Genomic DNA, 24,089 nt, shown 5'->3' with positions numbered 1-24,089 from the left:
AAGAATCATCTCTCTGTACAGTCTGTTGTAAAACTGAACCAGCCTAGCACAATCTGCAGCCCTAGAGGTGAGTCTTTCCCCATTTATGAGGAGTAGTAAGTTAGTCCAGACTGTGGAAAGGTAGTTAGCTAATTAGCAGATACGAATCAGTTTAAAGACAATTTCTAAACATTAGTCCGAACTGGAGGTAAAACGTGGAAGCAGCATGCAATCATATGATTGATCGTATTTTCTCTTGTGATTTACAGCTTGAAATGATCTCAAACTTCAGACACTTTGTTGTCTTCTGTGGCCTGTTCCTTCTCTTCGCTCCTCGCTATTTCTCTTTTCAGAGCGTGAAAGTAATCATCTTATATGGATTAAACGATGTATACGTAGGCATAACCTCCAGTAAGAGCATCGGCACGGTAAGTAAACATTACAACATTTTTAATTAAGTTCCTTCCTCTATTTCCAATGCAGCATAACAAATGACTAATTATCTGCTTAGAACTGTCAGCACCACGTTTTGCAGAGGGCTGATGAATGTTCATACTCTTTTGTTTGAATGTCTAGATCCCTCTAAATATAGCCATCTCGCCTCAGCCTCAGTCATCTGACCACACATGGCTCAGAAATAGAGAACGCAGGAGAGCAGAATTTCAATGTAGTTGAAGGAGTGTTTGTGACATTTCCAATGATCACGTGTCAAACTCAGAGAGCCTTAAAAGATGCGAGAGGGACTTTTACTTTCTGTCAAATGTCATCTGAGTAGTGTGATTTCAGTTATTGATCCAGTCATCAGGCCTCTTCCTTGTTGTGGTATTGAGCCGCTGCAGAGGTGTTCCAGTCTTTGCAGTCAAACTTAACCAGGCTGTTTGTTGCTGAGCCATTGTTCAGCAAATTTCTGCTTCATTTCTGTTTCTCAGGAGAAATCCATCATGTGCTGTGAATGTCAGATAAACATGCTAACCTCCCATGCTAGAGCACTTAGCATCAGGCTAAAATGTTAGCATGTTCAACATTAGAACTTATATGACTTTAATATATGAGCACAATCAAAATACACATCCTCTTTAAGATCTAACAAATTTAAATTTCTCTGTGGAAAACTCTGTTTCTACAAAGTCAACTGTTCCTCTGATAGCTGCTTTATGTTAATATCAAATGTACATTATTATTATTCCAGTCATACTGCAGTCTGCCGATAAAACAAATTAGAGTCTGCATGCTGAGTTGATATTATTCCTACTTTTATAAAGGTTTCTGGCAATAATTGCCAAACCTGATCCTGTAGAATTTAATTTTCTAGTCTTGTGCACATTAAGATCCTCCAACACTTTTGTGAAACAATGTGAATGTGAAGCAGCAACCTTCTGTAAAGCTCAGTTAATCACTCTATGTGGATTACTAATGAATTAGGAAATCCCTGCCAGACTGAATCTGTCTCGCAGGTTTAAATTACTCGTAGCTTCACTGTGAAATGACTCAGACACAACACGAGCAGCTTGTTTGCTTGTTAATAATGTTAATGTGAGAGCTTGTCAAAGTTTTCTGCTCAGTCAGCAGCGAGGGAAGATTAAAGTGGGCTCATACCTGCGTCTGTGGTTGCTCCGTCAATGGAAACATTGTTAGAATTCAAATGATTGCAGTCACGTGGGTTTTAATGGCTTTCAGCTGCTGCTAAACAATCGCTGCTGACAATAAAAATGGAATAAATGAACCAAGCTGCAACAAATTGGTATTTTTAATAAAAAATTAATGCAATGATGTTTGATTAGTCTTTGGTTTAGTCTATGAAACGTCATAAACTTGTAAATAATGCACATTACAATGGTCCCACCAACACTCCCAAACATATTCAGTTCAATGACATTAAACAGAGAAAAGCTGTAAATCCTCCCGTTGGATAAACCAGAACTACAGAATATTTATTCTTATTCTTATTGCTTATTATCACAATTGCTGTCAATTAATTTTCTGTTAATCAACTAATTGGTTGAACCTTGGTGATACTTACACTACATGATTTTATGTAAAGTATACAAACACACATAGGAGGATAATCTTTGGAAAATTAAAGGGGGAAATTGTAAATACATTATTATTGTTATTTTATTACAGACGATATTAATGGATAAAATGAAGAACTGGACACACTATGTAAATAATGATTTTATAGTCTGTTAATTTTCCTTTTTAATTTTAATTCTGGGTTAACTAATCCTCCATATATGATGATTATACAGATGTTATTAATCCAGCATCTAACAGTGCGTGGCCTCAGATAAAGGCTGCAGCTAGATATTGATCTGCACTGCGTTCAGGTGAGCTCTGTGATGGGAGGAAGGTGTCTGAGTCAGCAGAGGATGAACGTATCGTCTTCGGCTGCTCGTTCAACCTTCAGTTTCACGGTGAAGATTTGCTGAACCAGCGCGTTCTTCCTCCTGAGCCAACAAACATAATTCAGTTCAGGATTAAGTGTCTTGTTAAAGTGTGACACCTTGTCTACAGCGCCCGCAAGGTTAATCCGTTAAAGAGACCTTGTGGAGGTGTTTACCGTGTGGTTGGTGTGTATGTAGTGGGTGTGTGCATGAGGTCACACATGCTCGTGGTCATTTTCTAATGTTGCTTCTGTGCCAATGAAACTGATGCTCGTCTCTACCATAGTTATGTCACTTTCTCTCTGAGAGAGAACTGGTTGGTCATCTGCTGGCCTATTTCTGGAGTTTTTCCCTGTTGTATGTGTGTGTGTTTTCTAACATTTGAAAAAGAGCAGAAATCCTCTGCTGCCGGCTGCAGAGAGTCTGAGCTGTAGTAATTATTTCTTCCACAGCGACCATCACATTTAGAGTCGTCTGGTGCCCACCTGGCCGACAGGTGCTCAGGAAAACCAAACCATGCAAATGAAACAGGTGAATGTCCACCAGCTCGCCCTCAGCACCAGGTTTTATACAGGTGCAACATTTCGGTTAGGATACCGGATGGTGATGATGATGAAGATTTTAGTAAACTGACAGAAAATGTGCTGCACAGAGCTGATAAATTATTCACATGGCACAAATTCTTCAAAGAGGTTCTTTGAGCTGTAAACTGAATTATATGACTGATGAAACACATCAACGCTGCTGTCAATATTATTATTATTATTATTATTATTATATGTCACAAATCAACATTTTGTGGGTTGAAAATGTGTTTTCTGTCCTCTACCCTGAGTGCTGACACAGAGTGGACAGTGCAGGACATTTCTATAAAACCAGAGTTAACTTCCTCTAATCAAAGGAGGGCCTAAAGAAACCTTTACAAACAGTGTGAACATGCTTCTAGTGACTGTAAAAGCTCCAGCAGACTCTCTGTGGAGAGTCTGACAGCAGCTCACTGTGGAGAGTCTGACAGCAGCTCACTGTTCCTGCTACACCGCTGTGGTCAGTCTGTCAATCAACTCGGTCAGTGTAGAGGCCACGCCCCCTACAGTTGAAGGTTTCTTAATGTGCTGAGAGGGATGGAGCTAGCTGACCTGAAGGGTGGAGTTGGAACTACAGTGGAAGTGGGTTAGCACTGAGGATGTAATTTATGGTCTTAGATATCTCTTTAACAGTTTTCATGAATCTAATGAAGATAAAAATGACAGATCTAAGAAACAGGAGCAGAAAACTTTTGTCAACCTGTTTTGACCAGAACAGCTGGACCACATAAAGCAGCTGACTGAGTGGTCCAGTCCGGTCTGATCCAGGCTTCACTGTCCCTCTCAGGCAGCTCCTCAGCCAACTGAAGGAACACACAGACTTTGCAATCAAACTATAGCTTGAGGCAAAGAGGAATAAACAATGTATAATTAAAAGGATTTGCATTCTATTAGTATTCCTTGACATTGTCGGCAGTGACCCTGGAGGCTGGCGGAGCAACAACAGCATTCACAGATACATAAATTAGACTTTAGGAAGAAAAACAGCTGCTTTGAGAGCGTGTGTGTGTGTGTGTGTGTGTGTGTATGAGTGTGTGTGGGGCTGCTGCTCCTGGGGGGGGTCAGAGATCAACAAATCACTAAACGAGGTTGTCGGCGGCACCAAAGCTCGTTTGTTTAGTTTGGAAATAAACGCGACAACATCATATCTTCATATTATCTATTATTTATTTTGTTTGTTTTAAACACTCATTTTTAATGGAGGGGACCTTTCAGAGCTGCTGGGCTTTACATTTGGTTTATGTTGAACCTTTAGCTTTAGAGTGAAGCTGTTCACACCTTCACCTTTACCCGGGGAAGCAAATACAAAACAAAGACAGTGGGACTGAGTCCGCAGTGTCGAAGATACTTTCTTACTCAAGTAATTATTTCACAAATATAAAAACTTTATTGTCCTTTCCACTTAAATGAGGAAATGTGTTTTCTGTTTTACCATAATCATCTCACTTGTTCTGTACATATATATTATTTCTTACATGCACATTATTATATTAGATCTGTACTGTGTATTTATAGCTGATACTTCCTCTAAACTGTACTGCTGTCCAATTATATTTATTTTTACACTGTGCCCCGACCTCCTGTTGTGACCTGTGCAATGTTCCATATTAGTCCCATCTGTGTATAAAGAGCTGTATATAGTGGACATGCAGCTCTTCAGTGTGTATCTGCTGTGTATCTGGAGTGAATTTCCCCAGTGTGGGATCAATAAAGTCTATCTTGTCTTATAAGAAATCATAAAAAACAGACATTCATAAAAGTACAATGCACAAGTGTACACTAACCACAACATCATGTTAACTTACTGCTACAAAGCCAGGAGCTCTGTCCTCCTGCAGTGGTTCAGTTTCTTTAAAGGAGCTTTCTATCAGTGATTAAACTGACTATATGTGTATTTCATATTATATTCAATAGTATCAATAACAGTAGAGAACAGCTGATTAACAGTAAACTGTAACCAGTAAACACAATGACTGCAGGAAGTTTGTATAAAACCAGAGATTCCAAACTGAGCACAAAGCTGAACCAAATGCTGAGATATCGGCCTACTGTGTACATTTCTTAAACCCCTTTCAATCAAGCAGCCCTCACTACCCCCTGTGAAGCTTTGGTGGCCCCCAGGTTGGGAACTACAGCCCTAGCATACCTGCTTTCATTTATTATCTTCACGGAATTCGGGACAAAGGATTTCCAGTGTATATTTCTATTAGCCATCGTGATCTATAACGTCTCCCTGAAGGTAAAAGCTGGAGACACAGTTCTGCAGGCGTGTAGGAGCACCTCGTCAGGATTGCTGTGTGCAGGAATTTAGAAATACTGAGGTCGAACAACTGCACTTGTTAGGGGGGTTTGGGGGATCAAGTACCTTGATTTCATGACTTTTCTTGTATAGAAGTGCTCAGTACTGGTGATTACAGGCACTGGTTTACTCCAGAATTGTTGAGCGTACAAAGGGAAGGCGTTGCAAACATTTCGTAAAAATGTAGTCGGACGATGTATGAACCAGTAAAATCAAAAACTACCTTTTGCCCATTGATCATTATTGGCTGCAGTACTTTTACTTGAGTGTGTCATTTCTCTCCCTTGGCCCGCTCCAGTGGAGGGACCAGCAGTAAATAACTGCTTGTTGCTCCTTTCTGTAGCTGCAGGTGTCATCATCAGATCATCGAAGCAATAAACTCATCAGAGCGTTACAGGCGACAGGGGTGAGAACACGAGTGTCAGCATGAAAGTCACTGTAGTCATCCCGCTGACTCACTCATGAGTTCTCTGACATTTTGCTGTGATGAAAATGACTGACTCAGTGATATTTCATGTATTTATTCTGGATTGACATTAATTATATTTTGTACATGGCAAACCCGAACTCATGCAGTCCTGCATCACCGTATTTGTTGCAGTCTGGACCACAATAACTTCATGAGGTATGGAAGAAGGCTTGAAACTAGAGATTGAGACCAAGTCATTAAGAAACTGCTTACTGAGCTAATAAATACATTTACACTACTAAGTTTCCCAGTCATGGAAGTTGATTAAAATTCTCAAATATCCTGGAAATAATCTGTTATTTTATTTTACTCAATCAGATCTCCTATGTAAACCTGTAAAAGTGTAGTAAACTGACGCCAAATCACCCGAGACGCTAAAGAGAACAGCGGAAAGGCGAACTAATGCAGAGTGCCCCATAAACGCTGACCACCTACTTGTAATGTGCAACGTTATGTATTTTTTACATTTTATTGACTAAATAATTAATGGATTGAATGTGAAAGCAATATGCAGATTAATCGATAATGAATATTTTTTGCAGCCCTAGCCAAAGACAGGAAGTCATACAGCATTGATAGATGGACTAACACGTTGTTGGTTTTGGTCTTTAATGGGAAAAGCAAAAGTCCCATTTGGATCAAAGCCACATGTGCTTTAAAAGCGTTATCAGTCTCTGTTATTGTTCTTTTCTGTTGGTGAACACATTCCTAAAAAATACTAAGATAGAAATAAATAACTGGTGTCTGAATCAATACCAGTAACAAATTTTGCCAATTGGAGCAAATCTGTAGAGTCCCACTAGAAGAAGCCATTTAAGATAAACAGGTGTATTTCTCTCTAAAAGTCTTGTTTTGTGTAAAACTCTGTGGCAGAGGAAACCTGTTAACTGATAAGCAGAAGAATTAAATTCAGCCTCTGTTACAGCCTGAGGTGAATTCTTCTCTTTCGGCTTTTCTGCTCCATCAGTTTGGTTCCTCCAACAGCCTGTAGTCAGCTCCACACACCAGAAGAAACATAAGCAATGTCCTGTAGCTGCCAAAGCTCTCAGACACATAAATAAAACCCCCAACCAACCCCCCAGATACTTTCTACACACACATCCTTTTTCCAGATGGGGAATTTTAGGAAATCACCTCGATTAGGATTAATCTGTTCTCTCACTTCAGGTTTTTGGGCCTTTTACAACTTGTCTGCATATGAGCTATCAGATAATTGAGACATTTGTACAACGAGGAGAATTGGTAAACACCCCCCATGGTTAAAGTCGTCAGTCTGAACTACACAAACTGTCTCACGTTTGATTCCTCAACCCACTTTATGTCCTCATGCATGTAAACATGAATTACTTGATGAGTCAGTCAAACCCTATCAAATGCCTGATATCAACTCCTTTCCTTCAGCTCACTGATCATTGTGCTCAGGTTGTGATGAGCAGCTCATTTGCCTTTCTGTTGGTTTTTAGCTTCACGAGGAGTAAAGCTCCAGCAGGATTTAGTCAGAGGCCTTTTGGGACCAACATGGTTTTAGAGGTGCCGGTTATATCTGGAGTTAGGAAGTTTAAATACCTGCACAGTCCCTTCAAAGTCTTGTGGTAACAGACTGTGCTCTCTCTGCAGTGAACTCTATCTCGCTGTTTTCATTGGAAAAAAAGATTTACAAGGTTTTTAGAGTTTAAATATCTTATAGCATACATGGGGGCTCTGTTCAAAGATTCCCATAAGTTGTTGAAAACCTTTGGGTTGCTGGTTTGGTTGATTTTGTTAAGGGCATAGGTTTTCAATTACAAGCGCTAAAAAGGAGCTCTGGATTCCACGTAGCCCAAACAGACCACCAACACAAAATTATCCTTATTGACTTTACTGTAAAGTTATCCCAAGACATCATAATATGTTTATTATTGTCATTATGACACAAGTTCCATTAACAAACTGACCAATTCCACCTTAAAATTCCACTATATCTGCCAAAATATCACCAATTAATGATCCTTTTCCCTTTAAATTGGTCTCAAAAATCAGTCAGGCCTAAAATATCTATACGTAACTTTGTTTACAGGAGAACTCTGCAATAAACTGACATCTGCTGATAATATCTGCTGGCAGATATATTTCTAATGCAAATCTCAGTCTGAATAAGTGACAACCTCTACATACAAATGCTTTGTGCTGGTATCTCATCAGGAGGGAAGAAACCGCATACATTAATTACAGTTTTGGTATTTTTGAGTCTGACAGAGGTTTCTGTCTGGCTGTATTCATTCACACATCAGTCAAACTCAGGAGCTCGCCCACCGCCTCCAGACTTCACCTCCACAAAGTTTTTTTCACCAGTTTGAAATTTTCTCTCACCTTTATTTGAAGTAAAAGTCATTGACATCTGTAAAACAAAAACAGTTTTGAGCACTTAAATAACTAAAATAAGAGTTTATGTCCATACATTGACGGTTGCTGCTACGTTATAAACTTAACTGTTACTATCTGAAATGGATTTTTATCTGTTTTCAATGTAAAAGAGTAAAAAGTATAGTTTACAATTCAACATTTCTTAACTGGTCTGACTTTAAATCAGCTTTCTTTCCAGTCACAAACCCACTTCACTAACCTCCAAAACCAAAGCAGCTTTGAATCCATCAGTGTGTTATTTTAGAGCAGTAGATCGTCAGGTTTTAACCACGCACATTACTAAATGATCACACGTCATTTCAGTGGAAATGTTTATCCAGTACTGCAGGGCTTTATGTGACCAGTTGTTGTTGAAAATCTGAGCGGGCAGATAGAGTCAGATTAAACTCCAGTGGATGGAAGTTATATGTGTTATGTTGGAGGGTTTTACCTTTTATAGCACCAAGGTTCCCAAAAAGACTCAAATGCTTCAAAACCTCGACCTCCAAATCATTATTTAGTGGCACCACCTTCAAGGCCCTAGCTCCCAACCTTTCTGGCTTGTGACCCCTTAAAAGGGTAAAGTCAGCACTGCTACACTAAACTAGTATACTTTTACCAACTCAGGGCATAAATCTGAACTCTATGCTGTCACTTGTATTGTGTAGAGTTATATGGTGAACTCCCACATTACAGTCAAACTAAGAAATATCAGCTGAAGTATACATGATTTTGTGTGACAAGAAATTCATTTTTTCTTTTACAATCCTGTAATCATTTTGTAACCTGTCACATTTAGCGGGGTCCACGGAAGCGCCTTATTGAACAATTTTGTACCAAAAATTGCTTCTCTCAGTGTCATAAATTAGTCATAAATCAGCACAATGTCAGATATCATAAAGCTGCTGAACTTACCCTTTCCAGAGACATCTCAGATGTTTATATTGGAAAAGTGTTAGATAAATGTATTTAGAAATGCCCTTTTTAGTATTTTTGCCCCTGCCTGGTGGATTTTGGATGTTATATGTAGTGACTATAAGTCCACATAATAATAATAAATAATAGATAAAGCTGAAGAATAAAACAGCATTTGGTTTGAAGGATTAAATAATTTAACAAGGGTATGGTATAAAACTCTAGTTTTTTTTAAAGATATTACGATTGTGTATCTGATTCATCATTAGTGAGAATTATCATTTTTGCATCATGATTTCCTTTTGAACTGATAAAAACTATTAAAATCATGATGGTCTGCACCACCTTGCTTCATTATAATGCTGTATAATCACATTTGACCTTATTACAATAATATTTCCATTAATTGTGCAGCCCTCAGGGTTTCCTTGCATCCTGGAAAACCTGGCAATTATAAACTAGTCATGGAAACACCTGGAAATGGATCAAAATGACCAAATATGCTGGAATAATAATGGCCCCTCAGTCTGTTGTTGCTGTGGTTGATGAATACATGCACAGTGGTCACAATCAACACTTTATGTTTCTAGAAGATAAATTTAATGTAAAATAAAATAAAATTCTCGATTAGAACTGTTACTGATGGGCTGTGGACAAACTAATGCTGGAAACTCTGGCTTATATGAGCGTTTCTAAGAGAAACTCCTGGAAAATGTCCTGGAAAATGATTTGTTAAAAAGGGAGGGAACCCTGAGCCCTACGTGTAACCATAAAATCTAAAGAATGTATGGTGGATCATGTGCCTCTGGGCCATATAAATCTTACTTATTGCTCTTTTAAATGAATCTCTGTCACAGAGAGCAGAATGAAGTATGTCTGTCCTGCTCTCCCACCAGGAGAGATTTCAAAGTAAATTATTATCTGCAGATTTCCTCTGACGGCACGGATCTCCTGAGCCCTAGCATTACAGTAAAACCCTGACAGCTCGTTCTCGCCGTCCTGGGATCTCTGTCGACGTGTGCCATCTAGGCTGCAAGGTACCGGTTTCCATGCATGCACTATCTCATTATGGCGCCGCTGTTTCATGTGTATAACATGACTAATGCGGGCTATAAGAGTCATCCGTGTCTCTGCCTCCAAAGGAAGAAAAAACTGGCAGACCAGAGTCTCCTCGGAGCAACGAGAGATGAAAGACAGGAAGTGAAGCAGAAAATCAGGCAGAGCAGATGTACACATGTAAAATGGCCGTTTAGCGGCACAGGGGAATGCTTGTTTGATCTCTGACACGGATGTGAGTTTATAATGTGTTAATTTAGTGTCGAGGGCCCAGTAATCGACACAGGTGGAGGAATATTTGAACTCTTAATGCAGGTGAAGGAAAACATTCAGAAACAGAAATGCACTTGTTTTCTTTCTTCTAATAGAAGCTTACAACTAATTTACACGTTTTAATCCACCATTGAATAAAATGCATTAGTGTAGCAGAGAAAATGCATTCTGGGAAAGGATTCTGTCAAACATGAAGCAAACAATATTATGTTGTGTTAATATCTATATGCAAACAATATCCATATTCCATCTTTATTTTTTTTACATGTGTTATTTAAGGTGCAAACAAAGAGATGAAACTGTAAGAAACTCTGATGCAGACGTATAGAGGTGAAAGAAAGTGGAGCATGTAGCAGATGTCTGTTACAATAAGGGGATGTAGGAGTTTTGAAGGGGGGGCTGGGTAGAACTTGGGTCAAGGTGACCATGAAGTACGCAGAGAAACCTTTCACACTCTGAGTCTGTGTTTTATTATTCTGTTCGTTTTTTATCAAAAACTTTAAAGTAGAAAAAGGAGGGGGGGGCTCTATCTATATCTGAGGAGCTGTCTATATGTTACATCCCAGTATTTCTACCATTAAAGTCCGTCCCAGTTCACCACAATGGACCATTTAATCCAGCCATGTGCACAACTAACTGCGTTTTTTATGGTTCAGAAGTCGTCAGGAAATCCGTAAAGGGGTCTTAATTAGACTGCAGCAGAGTCCATGATGAGTCTGACCTGTTAACTTTATTATTCAGCTCCATCGCTCTGAATGACACGTTGTGAGTCCTTTTCAGTCCAAACTGCAGAGACAGAAAAAGTCCTCATCTCCAAGGCAACTAGCAGTTTCAGTGTGTGTGTGTACAGTGTATGTATATGTGTGTGTGTGTGTGTGTGCTGCTGTCTTATTTCCCTTTGGAAAATCTCAGCTTTCAATTAGCGTTTTGGATGAGAAGCTCCCTAAAGCTTCATCATGGTTTTTTTTTGTTTGTTTTTTAAGACCTTGCTCATTGATTCTCTGGTAATTGGAACAAATTATCCAAATTGAGATTTGCCCTATTTATAAGAGTGAAGGAGGGAAAAGACCCTCTTGCAGGAGAATTAGCACAGAATTAGACGTCATCCTGTGTTGGTGGTTTGTGTTTTATCTGCTACAGGAAGGAGCAGCTGCTGGCTCACTTGTTAACTTTAATTCAGGATTCAAGGATTTTACTTTCTGATCATAAAGAGTGTTGGTGTTTACTAGCATTATAATAATGATATAGTTGGAGGAGATCAAACCAGAGCTAGAAGAGAATGAATACTGGAATTACGTTCATGAGACGGCGAAAACCACAACTTCAAATGAACGCAAATGTTTTCTGCTGATTGTGTAAAAACTGTTTGCATTCATCATAAAAACTTTATAAGGTGATAATATGTTAGTATTGTGTTTACTGCTCAAAAACCGAGGTTTAAGGAGCAGTTAAGTGTTGAAAGGTTGTCTCTGTACTGACAGATTTAGCTGGCTCAGGTGTTTTCCACCAGTATGGGGTTGACGGGTCAGGACACAGACTGGACGTGGATTCATAAAACTTTAATGGAAGGTTTGAGGCATCAGGTGCTTACACCCTTTCAGTCTTATCCATCTTCCGGCCACCGTGCAGTGTGTGCGGGGTCTAAAACAGGAGAGTCATCCTAATTAAAAACGAAATAAACAAGAAACACATAAGCCCAATTATTAATAAAGGAATAATCATAAAAGAGCATCTAACTCTCAGTTGGTAGCAGTGGGTGGAATTTCACAGAAGCTAAATAAATCTGAGTGCAACATGGAGGCTAATTGTTTCCATGTAGCTTAATTAAACTTAACAAGACTCTCTATCCATAGCTGATATTAGCATGAGTAAACAGCAAGTAACAAAACAGGCAATGAGGGGCTAACAAAGTAGATGGAAACTTGTCACATTTCATAATCCATAAATTCATCAGTTCAGTCCTTCTGTCTCTGTCCAACCTTTCATTTACACACAAATCGCAGCAAAATCCAGCAAGTCAAACTGTTTCTGTTCGGGTTCAAACTGAGAATTCGGGTTCTTCGGGACTTTGAACAGGGTTTGGGGTCTTTGATGCCGAAATTCCACCTGGCACAGTTTTATGACGTCACATTGCTTGGCTCCATCATTTGTTCATCTTCAAACGTTTTTGTCTCGTGTATTTTGTCCTGTAGCTCATTCAGGCTTCATTCAGGGGATTGTTGCAGCCTTAAACAAATTGTGATCAAGGTTTTTAGGCTTTTTTGCAATGAAAACTTCCGAAGAAAGTTCAAATTTCAAAAATAGTTGGGAACTTGTTCCAGTGAGAAAAAAATCTGTAGTAGTTTGGTGACAGATGGATCAATGTTCTGCGAGGGGGCTCCCATGATCGGTGTTCTGACTCCACTGCGGTCGCCGGAGCTTTTCGTGTCCTTTCTAGACAATGCTTGAAATTTCACTAGAAGCACCACAGTGAAGAATACGTGGCTGGTCTATTTTTTAACGTGAGCCACGACCCCCTCAGATCACACTGGGTTTTCACAATAAAATTGTCCAGATCGAATTTCACGCTACATTAACATTATGGCGCCAGACAGGAAGTCAGTCAGAGATTTGAAGCGGAGAAACACAAGTAAACAACGTCTTTCAACAACAACGTGAGACGAGATGACCTGTCTGAATGACAGTAAAGCTCAAGGTAAAAGAGGTCAACAAAGACTCCTCACAAACTTCAGTGCTGAAGAACAGCAGCAGTTCAGAGTCAGACAATATTGTATTGGGTGCAGCAGCGCAATGCAGTGATGTCTATAATCATCTTCTTATTTTATGGACATTATTGAGAGCGTCCTGTTTACCTGTAGTGCATCCATCTGGACCCGCGTGTGCTGGGGACCCTGAATGAGCCTGTCACAGCCTGCTAGTCCGGACTGCCTGTCATCGGCGGGGGCAGGGAGGATCTCGGAGGGGACTGATTGACACAAATGCCCACTGAGCTGCTGCAGGGAGGAGACCGGTGTGCAGTCAGCAGCCAGGAAATTGCAGTCAATCAGAGCGTAACGTCAGTGTCAGGTCTGCGCCAAGTCTCCTGGCGGACCTCCACTGCTGTCAGCGCCCGGGAAAGCAGACAGGAAGTTATTGAGCGAGCAGAACCGAACTCTTCCTCAGTTTCTGTGCAGTTTTCTCTTAATTATTGTGCCTGACGTCTAATTGCTTTAAAAGCTTGATTGTCCTTAAGTGTTTGAAGATCCATAAAAAGCCCTAATGACATTAACTCAAGGCTGTAAAAAGGCTGTGAAACAGTTCAGAAGAACTTTTAAAGTCTTTGAGACACCAAAAGTACAAAGTTTGTCTTCTTATCAGCCAAACAGAAAGGTTCCTCTCCTGAAACACCGCTCATCCAGGAGAAAATAAACATAGGCTTTAACTCACCATATAAAATTTTAATTAAATTCAATGGACTTCAGTTTCACCTAAATCATATTCCAATCAGTCTTCAGTCTTTTGTTGTTCAGTCTTAGGAGGATTTTGCAGTCAGAAATGTAATATAATATTCATAGTTTCCATTAGTGAATAGTTGCCTGGAAATAAGAATCATTGTGTTTTTGTTACCTTAGAATTTTTATCTACAGAGGGAATGACTCCTCTTCTACAGAGTCCACCATGTTGCATCCAGGGGCAGAGCGGGGGCGTGGCTTCTGGGGCTCCAGATTAAAATGTTTTCTACGAAGCCCCGAATCTTTTAGGCTTTTAAAATAACTTTGATTTAGTGTAATTTCCTCTCAGTTTTAACTGGACCTAAATTAATGAAGCAAGGAACCTCAAGATTTTAATAACTTTTAATCATCAACATTTATAAACAGGAGTCCAACTTCGTTTTGGTTTTAGGATATGGCTCCAAGAGACTTTTTTTGTTTGTGTGGTCATGGAACACGTGGGTACTGATTTTCATACATATCGGTAAAACGTGACTCGGGCTGAGTTTATGGGGCGCTGTTGAGCCATTTTCATTTTGTGATATTCAGTTTACTGTCATAGAGGACTAAAGGAACCAGAAAATATTCTCATTTGAGAAGCTCAGAAAATGATTAATCGATTATTTAAATAGCTGGTGATTCATTTAATAGTTGACAACTAATCGTATAATGGTAGCAGCTCCAGTTGAGTGCATCCCAAGATCTTTTGTGCCACACAGCTGTCCTTTTGGACGTCCATGTTGTAATAAACTGTAGTTTTCCTCTAAATAAAGCCATCATTATTACTTACACCTGTCTTTCCTCATATTACTTTTATTATTATAAAGGTAACTTAAGGTCCTCATATGTCTGCATTCACTACTGTAAATAATACATACGATATGAATCTGCACACTCACTTATTATATGAAGTTTTCCTGCAGATTTCCTCCACACGTGTCAAACGATGTGTAAAACTCTTTCCCAGCCACTTTCACCCTCTTGACTCAGAGAAGAAGCCTCTTAGTATTCCAGTGGCTTCCCGGCTGAGGAGGCAGCGTCTGTAGCCGGTCGGCTCCTCTGATGAGCGTCTGAACTATGAAATCTGGGCTAAATCTCTGGCCTCCCGCGCAGGTCATCCCCCAGCCCGCAGCAGAGTGGAACGCAGCTGTGAGAGGATAAAACACAAGACTTTTGAAGTTCACGTCAGGGCTTTGGAAAGTGGAGAAAATCATTAGGATGTGGTTTTTCTGAGAGGTACAAGGGGATGGATGGAGCTGTGGCTTTGTGTCCACCTTCAACTTCATCTCAACCTCTGACCCGTGAGCTGGTGGGAGTCTTCCTCTGGGGACCTCGCAGTCAATCAGTTTTAATTCCAGAATCGCTGCAGAGGAAAAGCTTTGACTCACATGCTCCTGCTTATACTGCTGTCACTCTCAATAAGTCAATCATTATTTTATCATGTTTTTTACAAGCTTCTGTTTACCTGGTAACACATGAGGTCCTTCCCAAAACCTGGAAGAATCATGAACATCCCATAATGTTTTAATGCAATGAAAACTGCTCCAGTAAATAGGAAGAACCATAGATACGGCTCGGTAATGGGAGATATTTCTAGTTCCCTGACATTTTAGAAACGGTCTCCTCATACTGTATCTATACCACAGTGCGGTCAGTGGTAGAGAAAGAAGGATGTATCTCAACTCACACATTCATGATACTGAGTTCACACTTTGATTTTCTCATGATTTCTTTAAACAAAATGAAAATAAAGAGAGAAACCTCAGATTTTAAACAGGATGTCTTTGCACCTTGATCCAGCTACTGACGCAAACAGCATAGGACGGCGAACAAGCAAAGTCAGAAACAGATAATGCCCTCTGCTCTTCTAAAAGAGTATCATAATTAACTCTTCATCACCGAGTTGAATCTTCAAACATGTATCGTGATTTAACCGTCAGGCGATATATATTTACATCCATTGAGAAAGATCATGGTTAAGGTTAATATAAAGGCAAACATTAATTACAGCTGTGTGAAAGATCAGTTGTGAGATGTAAAATTAACTAATCACTGCTGCGAACAGTGTCACTGTAATTTGGGTTATTTGACAAAATTATCAGACACTTTTAGCTTATCACAGATATATTGGTGTATATCAGCCCAATAAATAACAAATCAGATACACAGCTAATTTATACACTTCTGTCGACATGTCCGACCTGAAGTTGTGCCAAGTACGTTGCAAGTTGTGACTCTGGAACTGAGGTATGAACCAAACAGAGGATTTGTACCATTACATCCTTTTCCAAAACCAATCATCTGTTCCTCGGCCGCGGTCCTAAACTTCAGAATCAGATACAGACATTTCTCATTTCCTGGAAGAGGAAAATGGGATTTCTAGTCAGTGTGTTCTCCCCCTGTCTGAAACTTCTGATCCATTTATTCTCCGCTGAGATGTCGTCACCTCTAAAGAGGCCCTGAGGACTTGTCGAGTTGTTGTCAGCGATCGCTCAAACAAGCCGAGGCTGATTGAACCATCCTAGACACACAAGGCTTCCTCAAACTTGATACCTTTTACTGAACATTTAAAACATCTGTTTTTCCACGATCCATAAGCATTCACTGAAAATGTATCTTCAACATGCAGAAAAGTAAATCGAAAAAAAAGGCAGAAGCTACACAGAAGGCTAATTAGCTCCCTGGTTACCCCTCGCCAGCTCAACAATGATTCATAGGCATATTGGCCGGCGTGCAGTCAGGCTCACCGAGCTGAGCTGCCGGGTTCGAGGTGCAATTAGGAGCGTAACACAAAGAGACACCTATAGAGTCATTGACTGTCACACACAATATGTTCAGCAAATGTAGAATTTAATTAAAACTAAAGTTTGCTTCGCTGCTTATGACCAAACCTGCTCACAGAAAGGTTGGTGTTTGGGTCTTTTTTTCTGTTTTATCATCATGTTTTATGGTCTGTCTGACGTATAAAACTGCTTTATGGAAATTGACTTAACGTAGAGACTCTCAGCTACAAGAGTACGACAGGCAGGGAAGGATTATATATAATCTTAAATTGTATCAGTTAGTAATAAGGAGTTATGAATATTACTGCTGTTATATTTTACTGCTGCAGATGTTAAAGTTTGAGTTTCTATGTTGAAGAACATTAAAATCAAACTTAGTTAAAAATACTTTATTTTACTTTGACAGCAGTGATATTGTCAGAGCCTCGATGTACAGTCACTCTAATAAATGTCACTGTCATACATATTCATGTGCACATTAACATGCAGGGCGACACACACACACACACTTAGTATCATGCATACAAATGCACACAGTTGCATGTAGAACTTAGCGTTGATTAAATCATTAATCCATCAGTTGAACAGAAAAAATAATCAACAACTTTGATAATCAATAATAATCAACATTCTGCTTCTCCGATGTGACAATTGGCTGCTCTACTCCGAGTTCCCTGGAGCCTTAAAGATAACTTGATTACAACAAATTCTAAGTATTTTTACTGATGTATATACTATAGATACTGACCCACAAACATGAGCTCAGTATCTGCTCCTGTGAATGCAGGTTGTTGCATATGTTCACAGTAACTCTGACACTGAACTGAACTGAGACTTTTTTTTTTTTAAATAAGAAAAGAGTCATTTTATCTCCGGGCTGCTATCGGTGCCTCCCCTGCTGAGATGTTGCTAGGCAACCGGATAAACACATCGTCTGTTAGGAGATGTGTTACGCTCAAAACTCGGCAGCATCAAAAACAAAGTCTCCTCGACCGTCCAGATGGATGGATGATACTGCTGCTCTTTATTATTATTTTATCTGAACTCAGTATGAATGGAATATGGCAGGAAGTAGTCACATGACCTGAAATCTCCTGCTTTGCTCCTTTTAACATCAAAGTGTTTCATTAAAATTTACTGGACAAACATTTGTATTATCTCCAGATTCAGCTGCAAGTAGAGACAGCAGCCACCAAAAACCAGTCAATAGCCAGATGAGGTATTGCACCCTAAATGCCATTTAATATGTGCTCCGAATTCAATCCAAGCTTTCATCAATACTCTCAACTGCAGCTCCCATAATTCTTGACCCAGAAAGATCATAAAAATAAACCTTACAGGGAGATAAAAATACAGCAGCATCACACAACTGAGATTCATATATATGAAATCCAGAATATGGCTGATTGAATCAGAATGAAGAACACAGGAATCCTGCTAAATAATCCCCAGGTTTACTCATCTGTCTGTAACTGTAATGGATTACAGTCACTTTTTTTGTGTCCTGATTACATAAGGTTCAGAGTTGAAGAATATACTTAATCTGGTCCTGTTTGAACTACTCCTGTGGATCAGTATTACTTTGTATTTACCATCCAGTATCTCCAGGTTTCCGTTGTATTACAAGGATCTTTATGGAAATGTGTAATCAATTATTAACTTCATTATTGTCTCAGACATCATGATGCTGTCGTCTGTTGCAGCCTGCGTCTCGAGTGTAAGGATGTTAATGCCTCATATTGTGAGGTCTCTGACTGAAGCATTGCTTTTTCAGTAAACTCAATGCAGACAGAGTGCAAGGGCACGTTGCCTTTTCAGAGTCTGATCATAAAAGAGTTCCTTTAGATCAATTTGCATTCATTATTTCCAGTGTAAGTGTAATCTGAGCTAGTTTTGTAAAGTTTTTTTCAGCTCTTTGCTTGTGAATTTGTTCTTGAACCATCAAGCCTGCTTTCACTTCGAGGTCGAGGTTTGACTTGAACTCTTTTTCATGATCAAACCAGCCTGAAGATAATGTACTTGCTTCCTGTAAAGTCTGGACTGATGGGAGATTGCTTTCTACCATCAGGAACATCAAACATGACTGCAGCGAGGGAACAGGGATGAATGGATACGGTGTAATTTGACTGTTTGAAGTCACTTTGTGTACCTTTTGGTCTTCTTGCGGAGTCCCAGCAGTGTCAGAACCAGACTCCCAGCAAGCACTTTGCCTTTGTTGTTGCTTTGTCCCTGCACTTATTCCACCAACACAAATCCTTCCACATTCTTTGTACTCTGTAATTAAAGTGATTCTGATTCAGAAACTGCACTTCCCCCATCCATCTCCTATAATTATTTTTGAAGCCTATTTTAAGTGCAGGGTTATTAATCATGTCATGGCTGAAGTACCCCTGGGTCTCTGAGCATGCTGGGAGATATTTCCTTTCATGAGCAGCAGGCTGCCGTTCATATCAAGTCATCTCAAAATCATTTCACATAAAGTTAACCATCTGGCTTTTGTTGTCCTGACTGAAGAAAGATCAAATCTTCACAACAAACTATTGTAACACATTAGCATGAGAATTTACTCTGCAGAGAAAATCAGAAACAATGTTGTCAGAAAGACAACTTTACTTTTTCATCTGCAGCATCATTCTGTCATCCTTACAATCCCTCAACCATTGCTCCTTTTCATGGAGGGAAATGACTCCTTATCCTCCTCCTCCTCCTGCTGTAACTGTCTGGTGTCATTTGTAGCCCGGCCTCAAGGTTAGAAAAGTGGGCGTGTGAGCAACAAATCACTGCTTCCAACTTTTTCCGACCATCTGGGAGAAAATATGGGTGGGGAAATGAGTGAATAATGTTCTCTCCTCCTCCTCGTTAAAAGATTCATCCAAGACATTTTCTTGATTTCTGTATTGACTCCTGAACAGCTTTCCATTGTAGCAACAGGACTTTGGAATAACCCATAAAATCCCTTGCACTCACTTTTTAACGTTTTGGTCCTCAGGCTTCATCAGGTAAAATTCATACATATAAACATCACATGAAAGTCAGTGAGCTCTCATTGTGAACCCAACCCTGTACTCTTCCAACCAGTACTTTTAAAAGGTAATTCTGGTGTTTTGAAACCTGGGCTTTATTAAATATTTTAAAATAGAATCGAACAGAACTTTATTGTCTTGCTGAGGCCGGAAAATCATCTTTTATTTCATCAGATCAGATAAAAACATCACATTACATCAATTCAGGTCTAAAAGACTAATAGGAACAACGTGTTTTGGAATTGGTTCAATAGATCATCACAGCCAGCAGCCGTGAAATGGGTTGAGGTGGCTGCAACACAATTCTTGGGGGCAAATGCATCGATCAAAGTATGTCCATTAAAAAGGCCTGTTTTTGCCACTGACAGGCTCACATCATTGACAGTATATAATTAGTGGACAGAGCTCCCAGGTCTGTGAAATGAAGCCTACGCGCAAGTGTCTTAAACCTGATGATCAATGGTTATGCATGATTAATGTAATTAAAATGTTATTTTAGTTAATTACACCATTAGGAACTCTGCTCGGAAGTTCTGTAAGAAATGTGATAGAATTGACAAAATCACAACAGACTTCCAACTCGACTTTAACACAAACGTTTTGTGACTTCACTTGAACTTTAGTCTTTTGACCTAAAACAATAATAATTCTCCCTTCTTCAATTGACCTCCCTAAGTCCTATGAGCAGTGGGAAGCCACCCTGATTGTGATTGCAAACACAGGGAGAACATGCGAACTCCACACAGAAAGGCCCAGCTGGGAATTTAACCAGGACCCTCTTGCCACCATGCCACTAAACTAGGACTGTAGGACACAAAACAAAAGTTTAAGGTCTACAACTGTCTTGCCTTGGAATTTATGTGCAAAGACTTAAGACTTACTTGTGACTTGCAAATAGACTTCCTGATTTCGTCCTCAAAGTATAGCTATTAGAGATGGTAGTGATAATAACTTGAATATGTTCCCATGATGGGATCTGCTGTCGACATGAGTAAAGTACTGCTCTCTCTCTGGAAGCTTTTAAGGAATTTAATAACGTCTGCTGAAGTGACAGAAAGTACAAAATCAAACCGGGCTGAGATGAAAGAGAACAAACATGATGAAGTTTGTTCTGTCATCAGTTTGATCTCAGTCTACTATTTTTGCTGTCGTACTTTGTGTCCCCTCAGAGCTCCCATTAAGTCCTTCTGATTTATGCATCAAAAGCTTCTGTTATTTGCACAATCTTTTTCTGAGAACGTCTTCCTCCTCTTCTTCCTCTCTGATCTGTAAAATGAGATATAAAAATGAAATAGTGCCCCTCTTTTGTCTCTTTTGAACTGTATTGATTCAGAAGCAGTGCACCTGTGGCTGCGAATTACATCAGCTTGTGAGGAGCCCCAAACGCACTCCATCATTCATGACATCTTGTTTTGGAGTGAAACCTCCTCGCGGTCTTTCTTCGTTTCTCTTCCTTCGAGGAGGACACTCTTCCTCCTCTGTGTCGGAGGAGTTCGGATGTGGATGAGATGACAGATTTAATTGAAGCTGAGGTTTTGACACTTGAAGGCTCTGACAGGCCGCGGTGCCCTTCAGACAGATCGCGCCTCATCATCAGACCTCCTGCGGTGGTTCGCAGTGGGAGGCTCGTCTCTGGAAGCTGACGTGCACTGATGGCCGGAGAGGGGATCAGTGATGCAAATCTCAACACGTGGGCGGCGGAGTGGCGGAGTGGCGGCTCTTTTTCAGGTTCACAAGAGGAAAGATGATGTCTAAATGGTTGGTTTGGTAAATGTACTCTTTACTCCACTACATTTATTTGATAAGTTACTTTTCAGATTCTGATTAATAATACAAAATATAGTCACTTTATAAATTATGATGTATTGTTTAGTTATTTGTAAGAATTATTGTAGAACAATGTAGAAACATAGTGTACTATACTTATAGCCAAACAAAGCGACTTAGCAGAATATAAAGTAATTATTAAATTAGTTCCAGCATTACAGTAATTAACACATTAATGCATCAATAATTATAATCCACAAGAAAGATTTTGATAGCAGGACTTGTGTATTGCTATTTTTAGTAAAAGATCTGAGTACTGCTGAGTACTCCACCACTGCTGAATTGTGCTAAGAGATGTTGCCACGCTCTGTTTTGATGTGCCGGACTCAAGCTGAGAGCAGTGTCCACAGTTGCTGCTGGGTAAACTCTCCTCAGTAATGAGTTTGTAGGGGTTATCGTGGTTACTGCTCATGTATGACTAATGAATGTTGTTGCTGTGGAGACCTGGCATTGTATGGTTGATGTTCAGTGCTATAGAACAAAGTAGCAGTGTGGAAATAACCATTTAGTTGTGGTTTGTCAGCACTCTAAGCTATCTAACTAGCTCTATGGTTAGTGATTTTTAACATGTCACCTTTGCCACAAGTCAGATCTTTAAATTTCTGCCCTACTGGATCTGCCCCGGTCAACTGTAAGTGCTATTATTGTGAGGTGGAAGCGGTAGGAGTAACAACAGCGCTGCCACAAAATGGTAGACTCACAGAGCAGAGCCAAATAGTGCTGAAGCGTGTAGAAATCCTATCATCTGCTGAATGCAAACTGCCTCTGGAAGCAACATCAGCACACACACTGCATCAGGAGCTTTGAGAAATGGGTTACCGTGTCCAAGTAGTGGCCGGAGTGGTGAAAGGACGACTCAACTGGACTCAGCAGTGGAAACGTGTTCTTTAGAGTGATAAGTCACGCTCTACTATCTGGCAGTCTGATGGATGAATCTGGGTCTACTGTAAAGTTTCATGGAAGACCAATAATGGTCAAGGACCCTTTGTTCCAGTGAAGGCTCTAATTCATGCTACAGGACATTTTAGCCGGTTGGGCACTTCCAACTTGTTGCAACAGGTAGAGGAAGGTCCTTTGCTGTTCGAGCTTGATCTTAACACCACTGAACACCTTTGGGAGGAATTAGAACACTGATTACGATGTTTTCTCATCCAATAACATTGTCTGACCTCACAAATGCTCTTTTGGCTGCATGAGCACAAATTCCCACAGACACAGGAACCCTTCCTAGAAGAGTGGCAGTGAGGTCTCCAGCTCTGTATTTTGTACAGTTTTTCTCAATTGATAAAACACAATTTCTGAAACCTTGCTCCATTTTCTGAAAACATTAAACACAAAACCTCAGCTTCAAGCACTATTTACAAAACCTCTGACTCCTCGTCTAAAATGAAACTTTCGCCTCAAAACAGATTTACCTGTGCTCAAAACCAAACACTGCTCTCAAATCATAATAATAATAATAATAATACATTTTATTTGTAAAGCACTTTTCATAAAAGAATCTCAAAGTGCTCATAAACAAAGTGATCAGAATGATATACACTATCAAGCAGTCAGTAAACAATACACCAAAAAATAGAAAACACGTTGTTCAAAACATATAGTTCTCAGGGAGAAGTACATTTTTAATCTCAAAACTAATTTCATATTTTTCCGTCGTTGTCTTTTGATGAATGAAAACATGTTCTATCATAGTAGCTCAAAATTGATCAGAAATTATACTCTGCTTGATCTTTGCAATTTTTTTTGTTCTTCCTCCTCCTTGTGCCCCTATTTTTACAGTACTGTACCCTGCATCTCACAAACTTGTAATTCTTGTTCTTTGTTGATATGAACCTGCAACCAGTCAAAATCTATTGAGCAGGCAGTACTGTAAACAAATGGAAAGCACAATGTTCAGGGCCAGACAATGTGTTTATTGTACAGTATACAGCCTACAATGCACTGTACTACAGTATACAATACAAACATCAAAGGAGTAAACATGTGATCAATGTCCTTCTTCTTGTCTTTCTCCGTCCCACCTTCAACAACCTGTTTGCTCTCTGAACTGGCTTATATTGGTCGTGTCACATGATTTGAAACAAGTGAAATCAATTTTGAGTGGTTGTGTTTAATCAATGACGTGTTCTCTATTTGTATTTGATTGTTGCTGAGTGCAGAATGTGTTTTGAGAATGAGAATGTGTTTAGAGTTCTACTGAAAAGTCTAAGTGAGATCTGCACTTTGTGTTTTACCATGTGAAATGGTTTAAGGTATTGACAACAGACTGCACAATTAGCTAAATGAGTTCAGGCAACTGCGAACTTTGTTCAGCCAATGGGTTTTAGTGTTTTAGCAATTGAGAAAAACTGTAACTCCCATGGTTTTTAGAATGAGATGTCCAACAAGCTCTTATAGGTATGATGGTCAGATGTTCATCTGTGACTGCTTAGCCTTCAAAAAACAGAATGGAAGAACATTTAGAGAACATGCACAAGGTTAGGTACAGAAAGTCACATAGAAGTCATTGAAAACATAATTCCCACTGTGGGAATCAGCTCCTGCGTCCGCCCTGCTGACGAGTCCTTGAAGAACGTGTTGGTAATGCTGCTATTTGGGCGACCGTGACCTCCGACCTCCCCGCCACACAAGACGAGCGTCCT

The sequence above is a fragment of the Dicentrarchus labrax genome, unplaced genomic scaffold (assembly GCF_905237075.1).
Source record: "Dicentrarchus labrax unplaced genomic scaffold, dlabrax2021, whole genome shotgun sequence".
In the NCBI taxonomy this organism is placed as follows: Eukaryota; Metazoa; Chordata; class Actinopteri; family Moronidae; genus Dicentrarchus; species Dicentrarchus labrax.
Note: the sequence above shows the minus strand (reverse complement) of the source record.